Source organism: Thunnus maccoyii, chromosome 21, assembly GCF_910596095.1.
Source record: "Thunnus maccoyii chromosome 21, fThuMac1.1, whole genome shotgun sequence".
Lineage (NCBI taxonomy): Eukaryota > Metazoa > Chordata > Actinopteri > Scombriformes > Scombridae > Thunnus > Thunnus maccoyii.
In genome coordinates, this window is record NC_056553.1 from 23,767,635 (window position 1) to 23,785,436 (window position 17,802).

Sequence of the window (17,802 nt, forward strand, 5' to 3'; positions counted from 1 at the left end):
GTAGATTTGGGTAAGTATGGTGGGGACATGTTCCTACCAGTGTCAAGTTGTTGCTGATTGTCCCTCCCAACATTTTTAGCCATTTAAAACAATCTTGTTTTAACTACTGATAATGTTACTGATAAGAGCTCTGCAGGGTTGCCAGGTGTGTTTTTAGCAAGAAGTGGGTTATTATGATAAAGAGTGAAAGAGTGAGATATGGGGAACAAGCTGCAGCCCAGCAGCAGTAGTAGCAGAGTGAGTGATGACTGAACGGTGGTTAAATTGAAGTAATTAGTATTTCTAGTTAAAATGGTATAGACATAAAAGAATTTAAAATGTCTTCACTGGACAAAACTATCATTATATTGAAATTTCAGGCTTTAGGTGCTTGTTAGCTCTGACTTGTCATTTAATTAAAGAACTTTATTACTGTTGGTGAAAATTCCTCACAAAGTGAATTAAGACATCAGGTCCTTTTAAAAGAAGAACTGAAGAGTAAATAAGAGCTGATCCTATCTCATAGGAATGTCCTGTAATCAATCCAAACATTTATCTCCTTTGACATTATTAGGATACATATTTATATAACCCCGATTCCTCCACTTTTCAAAGAGTGGATGAGTAATTATTGTATATGGGTCATAATAAAATGGATTATTTATAAGGTACATTAGCTGCAGCTTGTCCAACTGATTTGTTTATGAATGTGTGGCATCATTTTATTATGAAAATCCTGTCAGCAGCAGCCTAAGCAGCACAGAGACACACAGACAGGTGAGCTGCAACCTCTCAGGTGAGCTCTGATGTCATAGTGAAATATGTAGCCATAAGTTCAGAAGATGAATGAAAAATAATACAAGTAGAATTTTTTGAAACTGAAAGAAGCACACAGCTACAGAACCTCAGGTGAAGTCTAACAACCTACCGCAGAGAGTTGGTTCAAACAGAGCAGCACATCACCTACAGGTTTCATTTATTTTCTTATTGTAGTTATTGTGAATATCTATCATGTGTCAATTTTAAAAATAAATTTTAGTCTGAGATTTACATCAATAAAATAAAATCTAAAATATCTCTAAAATCAGAGAGCCTTCTTGCCTGTTATATAAGCACATGCATATTCAATGAAGTAAACTTTTTGCAGAGTCAGGCTCCTCATGTGTGTATGTGCGAGCCCAGCTCAGTATTTGTATTGTATTTATATTTGTTGACACAGCAAAATTATTTATATTTGTATTTGTATTCGAATAAAAGTGGAAATACGTGTAAAAATCCAGTTTTTGTTTTCATTACGCTTTTAATTTTAAGATATTAAAGTGCTAAATTGTTTATGAATAAATTACCAAATTATGAAATGTGCATCATGTAGCAGGTGGATGTGACTCGGCTTTTTCTTTCTTCGTGAAAAGAAATTTTTAAATATTTAAAATATTTGTAAGAAAATAAATGTTTGTAAAAAACCCACTATCTGTGCTTTGCCGAATAAGATATTTGGGTTCAGGCCCACCTCTAGTGCATATGAAACCGAAAAGAAAGATAGAGGGCAAATGCTGTCCAGTAAAAAAAAAAATGCCCCTACCAAAATTCAAACCATATCTACGCCCTTGCCATGTGGTATCTTACTCAGGTATTTTAATTGTCAGTACTTAACGAGAAAATTCACATTATTCAAAGTGGACTAGAGCCCAGTATGACATGTAAAATAGGGTACTAACAGGAGCTAACAGGAGAGATGAATGACAGCATTAAGTTCTGTGCTCAGTCTGCGCTGGAAGACAGTTCAGCCACTTCAAACAACAATTTAATCAGCCTTTCCTCCATATCAGCTGCCCATCATATCTACAACATGCAGTCATTTGTCTCTTTTAGGCCTGCAGCTAACGATTATTTTCATTATCAATTAATTTGTCAATTATTTCCTTGATTAGTCGATTAGTAATTTAGACTATAAAATGTAAGAAAATGGTGAAAAATCAGTTTCCCAAAGCTGAAGAACCTAAAATGTCTTCTTTCATCCCAACCAACAGTCCACAAGTCAAGGACTATCAGTTTACTGTCATATAAGACTAAAGAAACTAGAAAAATATTCACATTTGAGAAGCTAGAACCAGAGAATTTGGATTTTTTTTTAAATAATGACAATTCATTGATTATCAAAATAGTTGGTAATTAACTGATAGCAATAAAGAAAATGAAAGCAAAATAAAATCAATGAGACAGCCTTGTGTAGCATTTTCACACAATTTTAACCTTGTCTGTTTTCGTCAAAGAGGAGGACTTGAAAAAAAGACCTTCACAGCAGAAAGCAAAAATAGGTGTGCACAGTAAACATGTGGCAGCGTTGATAGCTTCTATTCAGTAACACAGTTATTATATGAATTTCCATGAACTTGCTTTAACATTTCTAGAAACAATTCTCAATAGACACGGTACATAAGTGATTGCTTGATGAACAAAGGCAGCATTCAAATGAAAATGACATATTTACCAACTTATCTCAAATACAGTATGAAGTAATTATTGGTGTCAAGAGTTCACCTTTTAGTTTAATATTCTTCTCAAATGGTCTTGTAAAGAAGAAATCTGTTGTGAAGATTTGGAGAGAGAACATCTTTCAGATGGCCTTAAACTTACTGAAGTCCTATTGGGCCATGACACATCACTCTGGGATACATTTTGAGTTGAAAGAGTTACACTCTAAAGCTTTTTTTGTGTAGTAAACTATTTACTACATATCACTGATAGAATAAAAATATATCTTTAGATTAAAAGTTTATTATTGGTGATTAAAAAGTAATATACTTGGTATAAAAGCAGGTGAAAGCTTGTAGTGATAGTTTCCTATTTATTATTTATCAGTTTTGAGTGGCTTTTGTTACTGTTATGGTTACTGTTACCTTCCCATTCAACTTTGAACCATGATTGGGACAGGTCTGGATTATTTATAGTTCAGTTTTAAGGGGTTATACTGTATCTACAGAGCCTAAGCAATAACTGATGTGGTGATCAGTCTATGGGGGCTACAAAGATACCACATGGGGACTGCAAGAAGTGTAAGATCAGCCTGGGCTATTAGTGTTTTCTCCTAGTTTCTAGATTCATGACAACATGCATCAAGAAAATTGAAGAAAGGCTCAGTTATCATCTCCTTTCTCAGTACACATCCAGTAAAGTCATATCCACTGCAAACCTTCTGTTCGCCATGATCACGGCTTATCTACCTCTGAACAAAATGTGCCTATCCATTGGAGAGACACATGGCTGTTTGTGGCTGGTTAGCTGACTACCAGCACCCCAGGGATGCACATCGCTGACCCATGCTAGTTACAATACGTGGTTACAATCAGTCAGTATCTGCACCCACCCAGCCCGACTCCACTGCTGCATTTTTAAAAATGTCCTGCAATGGAGAGTCCTAGCAGAATTTGAGGCTATACTTCTTTAAACCAGTGTTGTTGGTCTCTGCTCCCCAAGGGAGGATCTCTGGAAGGTCTGCACTTTATAGAGGTCTTATGCTCTATATATTGATTTGTAGCGTAGGATCAACACCAGAGATCTCTGAAATATTAAAACAAACATCTGTATGTTGAATTACTTAGTTTGTCATCCCTGATTGAAATGCATTTACTCCTGCACCTAAAAGTAGGACCATATGCACATCGTAGAGTACTTTCCACTTCTGTCACCATAGCTAGTGTGATACTGTACTGTACATTAACTTGTATTTTATTCATGAGTTGAAATTTTTACACTTCTACGCCCCATTCTGGTGTCTCCTGGGTATTATTTTCAGGCTCCCTGGAAACTGCATTTGTGACTACATGTAAACCCTTACCAATCCCTTTTCTTCCTGAACGAACTAATGGCTACAACTACAGCACCAAACTTCCCTGGGGTGACTGTGGCCTTCCAGCTTTCCTGTTCTACCATGGCTACTCAGTATATCTTTCATACGCCTCATCTGCTATTTTCCCATGGTGCTATTACTGCAAAGTAAGCAACCTCTTAGAGTTTAACCACAAGGTTAGGACCAGAAGGCTGCAAGGGGACTGCAATGTCATGAGACCCTACTCAAATATTGTGGATGCAGGATGTATTACTGTTTTTGCTATTTTCAGGTGGGGGCAGGTGATCGGCATCCTTATTGCAGGATGATGTTTTATATATGAAAATATAAGAAGTTGTTATTATTAGGCTTTAGCACACATGAAAATGTGTGCAGCAAAAAATAGGCCCAGAGTAAGTTCACATATTATGAAATAAATAATATGTAATACAAATCTATGTATGAAAAGTATGACCGTCTGTAGCTCACCATATTTAGAGTTGGCATGTAATCAGTCTTTATTAACCTTACATGATGTATACAAGCTTAAGGGTGAGCTGCGGTAACTGCTGACTTTGTATTTGTGTAGGACTTTATTATTAACAATAATAATGATATACTAAAGATATGAAAAATAGTATAATGCTAGTAATAAAAACATCTTAATAATGGTTAAAACAATCTTAAGATATAAAAAGCATAACACAAGTATGAGAAATATAAAAGAACTGCCAAGTAATAATATTGCACAACAACACACTAATTTCTATGTACATTTTGTATTATCCTAAATTTATGTGGTTTAACAGAGCCATGGAATACATTGTTGTGAGAAGAATGCAGCCCTGGTGCACAACATCACACAATGGAGGAAGAATGTCACAGGTCACTGTATCTTCCTTGGAATGCTTTTGTAAACTTATGCAGGATTTTTGGGTCTGGATCTGGAAAAGGATCATGCAGGTTGATGTCCTTTCCCTGTTGCTGTCAAAATAACAGCTTCCCTGGCCATCTTCACCACTGGGTCATTTCAGCATCCCCTGAGCTCTATTACCAGCATATCTCAGCCTGCTGTCAGTTCAGCCATAAATTCGATTACCTCTTGCCTTGTTCAAAAAGCACCTCAATTTATCCACTTTCCATCACTCAGCAGGTAACAAAGTGACAGAGTTGTGCTCCCCCTCGCATCATACATCTCTGTGAACCATAAAGGGTTTCATTCCATCAATGTCCAAGTTGTCTGTGATGACAATGCAAAGTAACCCATGTGTTTGCCGATTGTCCAAGTTCTACACGACTCTTTCATTTTGGCAAATTCTGACATTACTACAGCTTTCCAGAGTGCTGAAGCTCTGGATGGGTGGCTGTTTGGAGACATGGTTATCCATTACACACGTAGCTTATCACTCTATACATTATGCCAACAACCGAGCAGCAACATAGATAAAATAAGGCATTATCCAGTGTAGGAGAACCAGTTGATCTTTGTTTCTCCTGCAGTCTCCAAAGAGCCCAGGTCTGGGCTCAATCAACAATAACCCCTAAGCTCAAAGGCATGGATGTATATTCAACTTCATCTGGAAGTGCCCTCAGTTAAACTGAGGACCCTTTCTTCACATTAAAGCGTCAGTTTTGACTCCTCACAGAACCATCTCCTCACCCCAAACTCTCTATAAACTGTGTGGGACAATCTCAAGTGGAATTTATGACACTAAAGTTGCTACATACTTTATCAACCCAAGTTTCAGAGGATACCGGATTCAAGGACCCTTTCCTTGGACAAATGCAAAGAAACTGTTAATCACAGTGAAACCTCATCAATTTGGTAGATGAGTTTGGACAACTCTATCTACATTTTATGTTCTCTTTTCACCTTCCAGTCTCATACATACACACACACCCACATTCCAAAGCACATCCTCCCCTGTTGCTTTCACCCTGGTGTGACTCCAGATAAAGATAGGCCAGACCTGTCGTAAGTTCAGTTAAGCCTAGTTGAATTTCTGTGATCTTTAAAGTCAGAAGTTTGATTCAATTTTTCCTAAGTATATAACAATCTTGTAATCTATATATTGTTGTTCATAAAGTAATGCCTGTCAAACCGGTCCAACTCTGATCTCTCTACGATAAAGTATAGCCGAGATAGGAATACCTAGGTTTAATTATTACATAGTAATGGAACCACAGTGCCATCCAATGGACAACTTCAGTAACGTTGAATGTTGAAATAAGACCTTTGCCAGATATATCTTATTGTGATCTATTAAATTGTCATTATACTCTATATAAGTTAGTAGGAATGTGATACGTATGAGGGATTACTTTGATAAGCAAATAATAAACACTAGTAGTTATAATGTATGTTAGCAAGTAGGAAGAGAAAGTTTGTTAAATAACTATAGTATGTTTTAAGTAAACTGCAGTGATGATTGTTAAATGTATGTGTTGATGGATGTATAGCCAAAGAAGATTACATTTTATTTTAACCTAATCAAAGGATCTAACCCAGGTGTTGTGATGGTGATTACATCATAAAGGTGTCTCTGAACATATCGTACATATGCAATTCATGTTTACCTGTGGATGAACATGGTAGAATGTTTAGTTGAAATTTAATCAACTCAGAGAAGATTGCACGTTTTCCTGTAGACAAAGGATTCTACATTTTGCGCGGGAGAACATCTATCTCCACCCACACACGCCCATCTTAGCGCGAGCTCTGATAAAAGCAAAGTACTTGCTATGCTCTGGTGCTTTTTCTTTCTCATCTGTAAGGAGACGCAAGTTAGGTCCTGCAGACTTCCGCCAGTTTAATTTTCGTCGTACTTTTTCTTTCGTATCATGTGATCTCCTAAGTTAATTTTCTCTTTTTCTTTAAGTTGCGTGCAGTATTGTTACTTCAGTAAAAACAAATTTCATGTTGAAATTCTTTCACGATTTTTTTTCTTGAAGTATAGTTTTCGTTCGGCCTGCTCTCCACAGATCAAGACCTCTTCAAGGTTGTGTATCAGAAATAACCACAAAATCAGCCTTCATCCTTCTTGCAACAGTGAACCCTGTGGTGATTCAGAGAAACGCCTGAGGAAACTGTAATACCAAAGCTCATGCTCACTCCGCTGGGAAACCCCGCTGTAGAACAGCTGATCTTCCGATCTGACGCTCCGGAAAACAGCTGATCTCATGCTGAGCCATTTGAGGACAACGCTACGCAAAGAAGCCTGAACAACGTTACTCCTGTTCTCCATCTACTTCATGATTAAGAGTTGGTGTCGTTTAAATTGAACTCTGTAGTTAATTCTTTAGAGAAGTTGGTTAGTTAAATTACATCAACCTTAGTTAATACTCCATTAATTACGGCATCATAAACATTTCACCATCACTCATTCATAACTCCTAACACGCCATTTTGAACATTTATGCTGGTTGATTATTCATCTGTTTGCATTGACATTTCATTTATTCATTGTTAATCATTTAGCTCAATAAATATATCTTTATTAGCATGTCGTCGTCTGTGGCTTCAATTTAAGCAGAGAATTAGATCACTGCATCGTAACACACTACATCAGACGTGAAACTGATAAAGTTGTTTCTGTGTTTCTTCCCGGCACAGTTAAATTAGACTAATAGGAAGTGGTGCCTCTTTTCAAACGAGGATTTTGTATTAACAAAGGTGATGTTCCTACACCAGGGAGAGAACATTTGGCATGCTCAAAATGTGTTTCAGATGCTTGGACAAGTCAGGTGGCACATTACAATACAGCCCTCAGTGTCAATGCGTTCTTTGTGAAAACATCAGAAGGAGTGAGGCAACCAGAGCCTGAACTGGCTGTGCTGATGCAGAAACAGGTTGTTGAGCATAGCGCACAGAAGAGGAGGGATCAACTATCAGAGGACTTGTTCTTCACTTAATTTCACTATTATTCATTGGATTAAAGAAATGAGAAACAGCAAAGACTATTTTGTCATTTTCTTCAGTTAATAGAAATGGATTAAAGACAAAAATAAAGTGACCCAAAATCAATGGGCATGCAAATTTGTTATGAACAAAAAATACCAAACAAGAAATTATAATAAATTAAGACAAGTCTATTTGTTATTTTGTTATTGTTTCTCTTTCATAGACTAGGTGGCAAGTGGTAAATGGCAAATGGGGGGAGCACTTATGGATGCAGTCACAGGTTGGTCCTCAGGGAGGTGCTGAAGTGGACTGCTGCTCCACTGCAGTGGCCAGTCTCTCATGCTAATTGAGATGTTTGGTGGATGTGCGCGGGAGTCTATCCAGCGGAGGCAGCTGTGCAGTGCATCCACCACCTGCCTGAACGTGCAGCTCTCATCGCATTGTGGCAAAATCAACCTGCTCTACTTGTGAGAAGGGTAGATTGGATGACCTCACCTGTTGCCGTGTCTGCTGGCGGCCTCCTCTGCAACTTTGCTTGTTGAGGTTCTTACTGTTCTAAAAGAATATCGATTCTGCTAACTTTGTGTTTAGGATGGTCATGGTTAAATGTAATCACTATTCCTGTAATGTAGATATTAGGGGTGTGCCCAAATACAAATATGTTATTCAGCAAAGCACAAATAGTGCTTTTTTTTTTTTTTTTTTTAATGAATATTTGTTTAATGCAAATATTACAGAAATTATTTGTTTTCGGGAAGAAAAAACAATCCATGTCAAATACCAGCGCACAAGTAGGTTACATTACTGTTACATCTATCAGCAGCTCTCAGTGAAGGGAGTCACATCCACCTGCTACATGATGCACATTTCCTAATATGGACATCAGTGCCGGAGTTAGGGGTGTTCCCCAGAGATAAAGCTGAGCTACTGATACACACGAAGTGTCTCAAGGGTCTCTCCATAACCTGTTGTTCCCCTTCTCCTTTCCACAAATTTAGGTTGTAAAAAAAGGCAATAAATGAAAAGTGCAAAGCAAGAATCACCTTTGAAGTTCTTCCCTACACATTACACGGTGTGCTGTCTCTGTGTTATGGGTGTGTAAATAAGTAGAGGTCTGTCTGCAATCAGGCAATGAGTAAAGTTTTAGCTCAGTAGTCAGCACAATCATCTACAATCTGGGAGAGTCCAGTTCAAGACCGGTTGTGGGGACCTCCTTCATAAGATATACAATATTCATGAACACTTATTGTGACACTTTAATTTTCTAAAATTAAAAGTGTAATGAAAACAAAAACAAGATTTTTAAGCCTCTTTCCACTGTTATTCGAATACAAATACAAATACAAATAATAATTTTTACAAATAATTTTGCTGCCTCAACAAATACAGATACAAATACTGGGCCCTCTGCACATCCATAATAGATATATCTTAAATTAGAAATAGATTATTGATAGATAATGCTAAGTATTACTAAGGTAAGTGTATTATTAGGAGGGATTGCATGATGGGTCCATTGTATGTTCCAAACATTTATATTTATACACAGATTCTATTTCAATCCTTATGTACTGCTGTTTGAGGTCACGAACAGGAACACATATTACTTTGTATTACATCACATACATCATAAAAAGTCATCAGGGTTAACAAGCAAATGTTCAGCAAAGTTTGAAAAGTAATTGTATGTCTGTCAGCTGCTAACTTTGCCTTTCAGAAAAGTATAAAGGTATTCAAAGGTAAAGTGATATGTGCTTTCATTGGAATGACTATAAAAAATTAAGCAGCCCCATGACCACCTTTCCTGCCAGGCTGCGAAAAATTAATGAAACTGAAATTGTGAGGCTGACTCAAAGAGAACTGTTGCTCCGCTAACCATGTTTCACTTAAAAGCATAAAATCCAGAATACATAGTAATATGATCATTAACTAAACTGACTTGTTGGAAGGGGATCTGATATGGAGCAGAGCTTTGTTGTATTAATGGAAGTCCCTGAGCAGTCTGACATTGACATGGTCAGATAACAGGTTAGTCAGATTTGGAGCTTGAATTGAGTGTACCTTTCTCATTACAATTACCCATAAGAGCAGGAACAGACAAATCTACAGGCACACTGAGGCCCAGCTTGCTCTGGGAACAGTCAAGCATCCATTGTCATTGCAGCAATGACCAACACACACTTCAGAGGGATTGCTATATATTTGTATACGTCTGCTGTAATCAGTTGTGGTAACTGGACTTGCTGTGCTTGTCACATGGTGGGGAGGTGAAGGACAATGTGATGCTGGCAAGAGCAAAGAGTTTAAGGTTGGTTATGGGGGGTGGACAATACATCCCTGCAGTAAAGGCATGTGTCATATCTGGCCAGGAGCTCACAGGCATTGCTGAAGGTGGATGCCAAGGGAGAGTTTCTGGTGAGAAAATGGACCTGGGGTGGGGTGAAGGGAGAGGAGGAAGTTTGGTACCAGTGTTAAAGCGTTCTGTGTTTCCCCCCAACTGTATTTAATGTTTTCTTTCAATGATAACCTCAGCATAGCAATGTGGGGTTCTGCTACACAGTTATCAGGGGTACACAATATCAGGGGTATATTATGACATCATCTTTGTTTCTGAGAAGAAATGAAAGTACTCTAAATACTACAGTTCCAATGAGTTGCAATGGCTGCTACTTTAGAGAAGAGGCTAACCAGCAGTATGAATCAGCAAATCCAGAATGCTTTGCTGTTGCTGTTATCAAGAACAATACACTGTACCATAGCTTTTTGAAATCATCCAAGATGATCCAGAATATGAATAGTGAACTGACTTAAACTGCCAAAAATATTAACAGAGTTCTATAAAGCCTAATCTATGAAACCCTGGATGCCTGAAGTAACTCTTCCCACTTCACAACTTTGGGAAAACTACTCTATCAAAGCTCAGTCATTGGCTGCACTGCACAAAACAGAGCTTGGGGTTCATTATTCTAACCAGTGGAGAGCTTGGATAGAGTGCTTCTGACCAATGGAAGAGCAGGAGGTAGACACTTAAATGTGCGCACAATATGTCACAACAGGAGTGACCTCACTGAGTGAACAAGAGTTAAAAATATAACGTATATTGCAAACAAAATGAGAAATAAAATATAACCTATTCTGTCAGATGGGAAATAACTGTGAGAGCTGTGTAAATACTAAAACAATGAGTTCACTGCAGTTAAAAGATGCACATAACTGCTTCAAGGAACAGCACTGGATCTACAGTACAATAATAATAATAATAATAATAATAATAATAATTCTACAATAATACAATAAGAACATCACACATGGCAGCAAAACCCCTGATTCTCTGGGCAATGATCTCAAATTATGTCCAGGATCATATGGTATTGAGGAGTCAGAAATACAGTAGAGACAAAGGCCATGAAAGGCCTTAAAAGTAATCATTAAGATTTAAAAATCAATTCTAAAACAACAAGGCTGTGTGGTGTGATTATGGCTCTTAGGTCTGATTAAAAGCCTGGCAGTGAGGCAGATGTGCATCATGTGATGGTCTTGAGCCCAGGAAGACTTTTTTTTTCTGTACAATAAGTCACACAGCGCAGCAGAACAGGAGTCATATAAATGCTTAGTCAAAACAACAACAACAAAAAAAACATACAAACAAACAAACAAAAAAAACATCGCACAGTCTAAAAGACAACTGGAAGTCATTCATTGAATTTCTCATCTTCTTGTCAATCACCTGATGCTAATTTTCCTCCACATTCATTTCTTTCTCCCACTATATTCATAATCTGTCAATTATGTTTGGTAAGGGGTATTTCAGGCATCCATTATAATAGCAGCATTGACAAAGCCTCACCAAGCTCACTGACATGTCAACCACTGGCAAAGAAAGGTTGCATATGGATGGATCATTCTTAACACTGCAACTGACTGGCGCAGCCTGACAGCTGCCTCTGATGTATGGACACCCCACTACCCCTGTTACTGACGCTGACACACTCTCCTCAAAGCTTTTTCCACCATAAAGGGCAATATTGATTGCAGGCATCTTCACATGTGTGTGTCTGTCTGTGTGTGTATCTGCATAGATTTGCAATTCAGACTGTGAATTTATCCTGAAACACCTTAGTTTTTGACTCACTAATGTTGGTCTATCTGTCCGACCAATATTCTGGTACAGAGTAACATTTTGACAACTACTGACCAGATTTCTATGAAATATTATAAGCAAATTGGTAGATTAACCATCACCATCTATTAATAATAAAGGGCCAATTTGACCTGAAAAATTTTTTTTTGTAATGATTCATGTAAAAATCCTGTTTATTTAGAAAGATGTAGGAGTCTCAGATGCTTGCCCCGATTTGGTGATAGAAGACTAAGACTCAGAGAACCTACCTGTTAAGGGAAACTTCCTTTCTTATTGAACACAGGGGGAACAGTGTCTGACAGTGACAAATAAGCTGTCAGGAGGCATTGCACCTGCTATGATGGACAAAGGTAGTGATAGAAGGCTGAAACTCAGAGAACGTACCAGCTGTGGAGAGACAAATCAGTAGTATCAACGTCAAATAGGTGTGAACTTCCTTTCTTTTTGAACACAGGGGGACAGTATCTGAGAGAGACAAATAAAGCTTTCAGGATGTGTTCCTCACTATAATGAACAAATTACATCTTTTTCTGTGCGTCCCTGAATCTTTATAATGGAGCTGGAGAGGGCAAAGTTAGCATGACACATAGAGCAACAATGGCCATATTTATGGGAATACATCAACCGAAATTTTTTTAATTTTGGAAGCAAAGACAGCAGGCTCCTGAAAACATTGATAATGATGAACTATTATACATCAAATATTTGACCCTTTTCTTTCATCAGCTCCACTACCCAACAAGTAAAAAAGTTAGTCACATCATGGCCTAAATTTCAAATAAAAGTTGATAATCAGTGATGAATATCAGAGTATTATGACACTATTTCCACACCCAATTTCCAGTCGCCACAAATGCAGAGGACATGACTCCAGTGTTGCTACTTCAGTAATGGTACAGTAGCTGTGGGGTCCTCAGGGCATGAATATAGTACTTACTTGTTACTTATGTGCATACAGTATATAGCAGAATGTCCATCTGCTTCAGAACTCTCTCCTGCAGTGAGAGTTGACCTCTTGACTACAGAGGAGTGAATTTACTCCTCTTCACTCATTCATTTTTTACAATGATATGCAAGCATTACACTGATGTTTTTGCATGCTTTATTTATATGTTTAGCTAAAATGTTGTCTGCAGGCTTCTCTGACATTCGTTGTAGTATGTGGTACATTTGTGTACCTGATGAAATATTCAGCTTCCGAGCCTCAATCAGCAATCTTTACTTATAGTTCTCTCTCTGGTTTGTTTTACTGACAACACAGCTTGTTATATACAATGCTGTTTGGTGTCTATGCATGTTTGAGCTTTACCATCACATGCATGCACAACTCAAATACAGTCAGACAAAGAGCAGCTGGTGTGATTTATTTATTTATTTATTTATTTATTTATTTATAACTCCATCTGATGGCCACACATAGGAAAACACTGAACTTTAGCTGTTAATGTAATCCATCACTGTGACACATGGTTGCAGAAATTCCAACAGGGCAGGGTCGTCATTAACAACAGAAATGTGCAGTCACAGGAAAGATTGAAAATACCAATTCATTGACAGTGAAATCTCATGTGTACATCTCTGAAAAACCAAATGTCTTTTTTTTTTAAACAATGCCAAATGAGATTGTCTACTACAGAGACTCCATTGTGATCATGTGTGGCAGATTGGGTTTTTCTCCTTTCTTCCGGCCCACTGGGTTGTCACCAGGCTGGATTCAATGAATCAGCTGTGTGCTGATTACTGGGCAGCGCCATTCAGTGCTATATCTAGGCAGGTGACTATTCCTCGGATGGACATTTCTGGAGCCTGATTTCTGTGCGGCTGGCATGTGCACAGTTTGGTGTACTGGCGTATCTGCCACCTTTCTTCGTGATCTGGCCTCCCAGCAATTGTAATTGTAATTGTAAGTGTGTATTTCTAATGTTTCCCTGTACTGCACGTTCATAGCGTGTGTTATTGGCGTAAAATTGCTGTGCTTCGAGGCCTTGTTAAACACAGTGTTGATTGTAGTGTACTGTAGTTGTGTGTCAATGTAGGCTGGCTTAATTTTATTTAGCTAACTTTGGCCGCTTTTATCTGGCCTCTAGCTAAAAGTAACTTTTGCTTTTTGGTCTCTAATCTGCTGTGATAGTGATTGAGCTACGGCTTTGCGGCTTTCACCCTCCCGCTGCTGGGAATCTGTGCCTTCGCTCTGTGATATGTATACGTGAGTTTACATCACTTTTAATTCAGGTGTAGTTCCTAGTTGGTAATTGTAATGTTTTGTGCACATTGCAGGTAATTTTGAAGACAGGCTGTGCTCTACAGTGGGTGGACCTTTCCAAACCCCTGGCCCTCACTTCCTAGTGCAACTGCTGTTCTGTTTCTACGTCTTTACATCACTACATCTATCTGTAGATCTACATTTCTACAACATTTTATGTTGCATCATTTCTACTTTATATGGACTGGTTTTACTTTTATTGTTTTCTTTATGTGTTAATCATTATGATTAAAGCCTCATAATGACTGTACATGACTTGTAGAGAAGAGAAAGATGTAAATCTAAAAATAAAATAAAATTGGTGAATGCAACAAGTTCTCTTAAATCTCTTGTATGTGCCACCTACAAACAGAATCTGTTTGTACAAGTTAGATGACACCCAATGTGTTTAGGTAAGAAACACTGAATATATCTGCTACCTATCACTATTAATCGCTATCATATAACCTTATCACTATTACCTCACTGAAAATATCTGTTTCATGCACCAATCACCATCAAGCTGGCCAACATAAATGCCTTAGGGTATATTCAGTGGCTTGGTAGTTCAGCTCAGCAGCTGCTTACCCTAAACCTCTGCTTTGGAATGTTTGTCACTTTACTTGCCTTTGTAATATTATGTGAGTAAATGCACTGTAGTGCCAGCAAGTTTTGTTTTTTTTCTCTCTGTCAAAATAACAAATGGCATTATTATTCCCTATTAAAATTCATAAATGACTGAAAATGTTTAGTTAACAACCCCAGTATGCAAAACCAAATGTAATTCCTGATATATTTCCACACCCATATTTCTCACACCTTTATTAATGGTATATTAAATGAAGATTTGTAAAGCAAAAGTCACAGAAATAATGCAAATCCCTTAGAGGGACTATATTTCTTACCTGACATATTTTAATTGCCATCAGCATATACTTAGTGACTCACTTCTCTTTTTTTTTTTTAACTTAATTTAACTTAGTGTGCAGCTCTCTCTCTCTCTGTGTACCAGGTATTCCTCATGTTGTGGGGATATAAATCTGTTTACACAGTCTTGTTGTGGGGACTTGCCTCTCTTATGGGGATGAAAAGCAAGTCCCCTTAACGTAAATCATCAATTTTAGGGTGAAGACTTGGTTTAAAGTTAAGGTAAGTTTTGGGTTATATTAAGGTAAGGGTAAGGGTTAGGTTTAGGCAAGCAGTGGTTATGGTTAGAGTTAGGATAAGTCTCCAGTAAATGAAGGTAAGTCAATGTAATATCTTCTGAAGTGATGGAAACACGACCGAGTGTGTGTGTGTTCATGTGTTAGTGTGTGTGTGTACATTTCACGTGCATATGCGTGACTATGTTTAGAGCATTGCATATTCATCCGTGCATTGCAGATTCTGGCAGCCGAGAGGAGAAAAGGAAGATGGAGAGACAGAATTGGGCCAGTGAGTGGCAGAGCTCCCCACAGCCCCAGTCAGAGTGCTGAATGTCTGAGGTCGGACTGGAGGCCCCTGGGCAAATACTGACATCACCAGCTCGGCTTCCTCACGTCAAGCAAGACAGCTCCATGTAAATATTACATCCATGCCCACACGCACACATGTGCTCACAAATATGCCTGCATTCAGACACTGTGAGTCTAAAGAAAGCTCTTAACTTCTCTGATGTTGTGGTAGTCTGAACTATCATCTTCAGTTACTCATCATTAAATGCAGACTAGCACTAATATGGAACATGTTTTTCCAAGAGATTTAGTACTTAATTGTTTTGGCTAGTTCAGCACATTTCATTTGAGATTAAACAGAAAGTGCTGGTATTTATCTTTAAAAGGACATTTCTGGTTTCATACTACCTGGATCCTATTTTTGTATTTTAGGTCTATGAAAGAGGTGACATAGCGAAAAAGTTTGGCCGGACAAGACATGTTTTAGGAGGAGTGAATGAAAGCTAACAGTAAAATTATTCCCTTAACTGTCTGTTGTAAACGTTCATCACAGCTGACAGACTGACTTCCTGCTTCAACCTACTTTACTTACTGTAGTGGTTTAGATAATCTGGATAAATTGTTGGTGTTTCACTATCTGATCATCTGAGTACTCATGTTTCTTGACGACTTTCTTTGTACCACATTTCCAGATATCAGCTATTATTCTGGCAAGTTCAATCTTATCTCAACGGACAGAGATGACGGCCAAAGGACCCAAGCTTTAATAAAACAGAATTTTCTCATAAAGAACGGTTTCACAAATTTTAAAGTCTGTCTTAAAACAACAGTCAGGAGCCCAAATGAACTATGAAATAGGTTTTTCTTTCCATAATCATTCTTCCTGTTCTATTTGGCCATAATAAGATTCCTTGAATGAAAAATGTACTTTACTTTAATGTACTTAAGTTTATCTGAAGCTAATTGGAAGCTTCAGCATCCAAATGAGTCAAATCAAGTAGATATCTTTCAATGTTACAGTCTTTTTAGTGCCAAAGTCCCTCTTTTTGTTACTATACTTCCACACCAGCTCAACAGGAAAACACTGTCTGAGGAAACACAAAGAGGGAATTTGATGTTAAAATGACTGTAAATGTGGCAGATATCCACTTGATATGACTAACTCAAACTGCTGAAGCCTCATATAAGCTTCACATCAACTTTTAAATGCAATTTTGCACAAATTAAGTGTGTGGACACACTTTGGATTTTGCCCCCCACCACTTATATTAAAATCACATTTGGAGGGAATCTTTTAAAACACCCAACCCGGAAAACTTAGCAACCAGTTCTATTTGTTATAGTGTACCATGCTCCTGGCTCGTACTCTGAATTTTTATCTGAGTTTTTATCAAACTTAGTCCTTAGTAAAGATAAAGTAATTATAGTAGGTGACTTTAATATTCATGTTGACGTTGATAATGATAGTTTTAGCACAAGGTTTATCTCATTATTAGACTCAATTGGCTTCTCTCAGAGTGTAAATAAACCCACTCACTGTCTTAATCACACCCTCGACCTTGTTCTGACGTATGGCATCGACATTGAACATTTAATGTATTTTATTCCACAAAATCCTATTTTATCAGATCATTACTTAATAACTTTTGAATTCCTATTACTGGACTACACACCATTAGACAAAAATGTTTTCACTAGATGCCTATCTGATAGTGCTGTAGCTAAATTTAAGGAAGCAGTTCCATCAGCATTGAATTCAATACCATGTCTCAATACAACAGAGGATTCTTATGCTAACTTTAGTCCCTCCCAAATTGATCATCTTGTGAATGGTGCTACAGGCTCACTGCGAATGATGCTCAACTCTGAAAACTTGAAAGGATATGGTTTTCTACCAAACTGGAAGAATCTCGCTTAGTGTGGCAAGATAGTCTTAAAACATATAGGAAGGCCCTCTGTAATGCCAGAGCTGCCTATTACTCAGCATTAAAGGAGAATAAAAACAGCCCTAGGTTCCTTTTCAGCACTTTGGCCAGGCTGACAAAGAGTCATAACTCTTATCCATGTATTCCTATAGCTCTCAGTAGTAACGACTTCATGAACTTCTTTAATGATAAAATTCTAACTAAATTCATCACCTCCTGTCCCCAACAGGCACTGATTTATCCCCAAACCCAGAAATCTTAGAAAACAGCTGTAAAAACTGACATATATCTAGACTGTTTTTCTCCAATCGACCTTCATGAACTAACTTCAACAATTTCTTCATGCAAACCA